At 28.8% G+C, this 4486-nt stretch overlaps 1 long non-coding RNA gene across 1 annotated transcript; it reads left to right on the forward strand.

The window, feature by feature from the left end:
* Positions 1-462: 462 nt before the first annotated feature.
* LOC149987318 (uncharacterized) lies at positions 463-2618 on the forward strand. Its single transcript, XR_016499027.1, has 2 exons — positions 463-1921; positions 2210-2618. It is a non-coding gene; the product is annotated as an uncharacterized LOC149987318 (long non-coding RNA).
* The last annotated feature ends 1868 nt before the right edge of the window (positions 2619-4486 follow it).

Genomic DNA, 4486 nt, shown 5'->3' on the forward strand with positions numbered 1-4486 from the left:
TATTTTTAAAAATAAAATTTTATGTAATATAATATTAATAATTATTAATATTTTTTTATTCTTAATTTTCTTTCTTGGGGTTTTTCCATTGTAAATATAATTAATGTTAAAATAGAAAAAAAACTAACATAGATACAAATAAATAAGAATTAAAACAACCACTTGACTTGAATGTGAATAAAAGTAGTTGATATTAGTTAAGATAATTATGATTTTAGTTTAATCATAATGTATACCATTTTTTAATAAAATATTAATTTTAAACAAAGAAATTAAGAGTATTATCAAAAGAAGGAAAATAAGGTGCTCTTCCTTTTAACAATTCTCCTAACTAGATTTTTTTTATTTTCATTTCAGAAAAATATTTATTCATTTATTTTTAACAATTCTACTAGTCTTTGTTTTGTTTTGTTTTGTTTTTTTTTTCAATTACTAAAAATTTTAAAAATAAATATAGAAGAGTGGTTGTCAGCACTAGAGAAGGTTATTATTATATATTTGAGTAGTAATAAATCCTTAAGTCATATTTTCTATAGAGGTAAAAAAATAATTGTATTTAGAATGGTGATAGAGTTTTAATAAAAATCCAAGTAAATAGTGGTTAATTGCCTTAGCAGCCTACATCACCCAACTTTAGAAGAGAAATTATCATTGCCTGAGAGGGTGTTTGTTAAAAGATTTAGTGGTGTCAAGGCTTTTTGAAGTCCACTTTCTATCATGTCAAGAAATAATAAGTTTTAAGAAAACCTAAGCCTTTTGACAAAAGATTTTGGCCCATACCCTTGCTGACCTTGGATCTAGAGCATAACTATTGATATCAAAATCTATTTTCTTCTAAATTCTAATTGTATAAACGTTCTTAAGAATAGCATCTTGTATATCATCTCTACTCTATTGAAATCAATTATAAAATTGATAAGAAATATTGAACAACCCCTTGCTAACATTATTAAGCCATTGAAGCTATCATTATCTAAAAATACATTTTAAGTAATTAATTTTCACTATTCAAAATTTCATGACATGTGTTTAATTAAAATATTGTTTTACATGTTTTTCTTTTAAAAAATTGATTTCATTGATGAAAAAACAAAAATAATTATAAAAAGAAAAATACACCATACCAACAATTTTAAGTAGTTTGCATCATTTTGAAAATACTTCATACATTTAGAGTGTGTGGAACACAAATCTCAAATCCTAAATTTGAGGCTTAGCATTTGTTGTTAATATTTTTAAAGTTTTGTTACCACATATCATACCAAAATTATATTTGTACTGTACTGTAATGATGACTGAAATTATATTTTCAATTATGAGTCTGTAAAAGTTGTTTGAACATCTATGCTACATATTGAATAATATTTTTAATTAAAAATTATTTATATTAATTTTACTTACTCATATAGATATCTAATGAATTGAATATTAAATTTTGTAATATGAATTCATATTACAAAATTATATTTGTACTGTACTGTACTGTATATTTGTATTGACCTGTCTCTTTTGAAATATGTTTGTAATTGCAACAAATTGAATGAAAGAGTAACATTACCTTCACATTTGTATGCCACTAATGCCACTGCAAATGGTGTATACATTTGAATTTGCATGGCAGCACATGGTCCCCTTACATTGTAATGTGTCCCTGCAACCAAACCTTGGAACTAGTCAATAACTGGCTGCAACAATTGAACAGGGTGTGAGAAGGATGCGTGGCCTGAGCTTTTGCACACCACAGTGGGTGATGCTTTATCTGCCATCAACACCGCAGGCATTGTGAAGAATGTGTATGTGCAGCCACCAAGCTCAGGGTTGCCCCCTGCCAACATGGGCACCCCTGCAGACATCTGGGTCTACACAGATGGAGCTGATATTGTGTATGAAATTCCCAAACGAGGCCTCTGGCATCCCAATCGTGTGTGCTTCACTCTTCACACACACCTCACAAACTCTCTAGCCCTTCAAAAGAAACTACAATGCTGGAATAATGTATCCAAAGTGTGTGCATGTACACACTTGGATAGGTGATGAGTTGTAAACAAGACAGATATGTTGGCAGGGGTTGGCCCCTTGATAATGGAATCAACTGGTACATTGGACCAGGTTTCTTATAATTAGGTTGTGTAATAACACTGAAAGTTCATTTCATGTAATTATCAAGAATGATGAATGCCAGTGAGATGGGTGCTTCATGATGGGACAGGAGTGGCTCCAGGATGGCCAGACTTGGCAGGTTTAGATTGTGTAGCAGGCATGAACAGTATCAAGCAAGATTATTTGGGTGTCACCATTGTATATGGACCCAAGGGCTTCATGCACATCCAAGACTTTCAAAAGGATCGTGTCTGGGTTGACATTAATCCTGATGGCACAATTGCTGCCATCCCTGCCATTGGTTGAAGCTGTGATGTCTTTCCCTATACCAGGTGCATTAATTTTGCTGTGACCCTGACAACAGTTGAGTTGCCATTGCAAAAGAATTGGATTGTTTTTGTTCTTTGTATCTTGAGTGTATGCTCCAATTTTAGTCAAGTGGTCAGTGTTGGAACCAGAGCAAGACCATGAATTTGTGTTTTAATTTTAATTTAATTTTTATGCTGTTGTGGTACCTCTTCATGTCTCAACTCACAAACAAATTCCCTTCATGCATACATTTTCCAACAATGCACTTACTCATGCTCATCTTTAATTACATTTTAATTCACCTATATCAATCCAATGTGGCAAAACTGTCTACCTTGATTTTAATCGTTTTTGGTACATCCTCAAACCTATCCCTGCTTTATTCCTCAGTTTAGTTGAGCAATTTGTTTGATTTGTTTGATTTTTATTTTATTTATTTATTTTCCTCTATGGAAAAAGAAAAAAAAAAGTTGTGGTCAAAGTCTATACACATTGTAATATTTGAAAGGATTTACTGCAAATGAAGACATCAAATTTGCATTCACCTAAAATGTAGCATCTCATGTACAATTGAAAATTTTAACTGCATCAGGGTGCTTGCAATATAAGCTTGATCAACAAGGATCAAACTGTCTTCATGTCATTTCTATTTAATATTTCCATTTTTTCTTCTGAGTTTTGTTTGTGTATATACATACATATATACACACACACAAATACATTCATATACAAACAATGCACATTTTTACATTGAAAGAATATGATGATGGGTAACTCAGGAATAGTATTATTAAATTAAAACCTTGAAGATTCTTTTTCAAAGGAATGAAAAATGTGGAGGACATTTTTATAAACATGTGTTCCAAAAAAGGGAGAATTGTTTTACAATTTAGATCCATCATCCCAAGAAATCTTTACTTAAAGCAGTTCTTTACTTGATTTTTCACAGTGCATAAATCCAGTTTAAAATTAAAATTAGAGGAGATTTCAGTAAAATTAAGCTTCAAACATTAAAAAATAATAACTATTGATATTACTATACTATTCTTCAATCTAAAAATTTAATCTAACATAGAATCTGATATCATACATGAAGAACAATTTACAAATTATATAATACTTTCATTAATATTATTATCTTTAAATATATATATATATATATATATATATATATACAATAGAGAGTTAAGACTTGAGATTTAGAATTTTAAGATTTAAAATTTGGAATTTATAGGTTTTAGAATTACGAGGTTATTATATCTTTTTTCTGGTGTTGAATTAATTTAATGTAATTTTTCTGGTTACATTTCTAGAGGCATACTTATGATTTGAAAAAACTTTCAGATTTGGAAGTAATAACAATTAAAATCATAAATTAAGTAGTTTTATTATATGTTTTTTTAAATTTTGTTTTAAAATTATTCTTTGCTTATACAAGATTAGTCACATAATTGGTTTAAACTACATTCTTGATTACTCTATGGTATTTAAATAAAAGTTATGGTTGAACTTTAATTGTACTCTAACATTCAAGTAGCTAGGTTATGGATACTTTCTATTTTTATTGTGGCTCCTAATTAAAAAATTAATTATTTCACTCTATTTATATGTGGTGTTGAAGTGATTTGTTTAATTGGATTATTTTAATTTATTAACTTAATTCTATAGATTAGTTTATTACCAAATTTGTTGAAATCATTAAATTTTAAAATCTAAACTTGCAAAATGAAGTTTGGAAGAAGTGTAAATTTGAAGTATAGTTTCTTAAAGTTGGAGTTTGTATGCCCAAATATTATAAGATAGTACAACCATAGAAGAAAAGACATCAAAGAAGAAATTGACCTGAATGCAAAGACACCTCACTTGAACTGAATAAAACAACAAACAATAATTAAACACAATTAATCATGATAGGAACAAATACATGTCATTCTTGGATGTTTTGGCATCGCAACCATGACATTTTGGAGGATCTTGTCACTGCATGCTCTAATAACAACAATTATATATCTCTTACATTTTCCATCTTCATTTTTTTTTCAAATTTAAAAAACTATGTAATTTTTAAAAAATTAAA

Source organism: Physcomitrium patens, chromosome 20 (assembly GCF_059467195.1).
Source record: "Physcomitrium patens ecotype Gransden chromosome 20, ASM5946719v1, whole genome shotgun sequence".
Taxonomy (NCBI): domain Eukaryota; kingdom Viridiplantae; phylum Streptophyta; class Bryopsida; order Funariales; family Funariaceae; genus Physcomitrium; species Physcomitrium patens.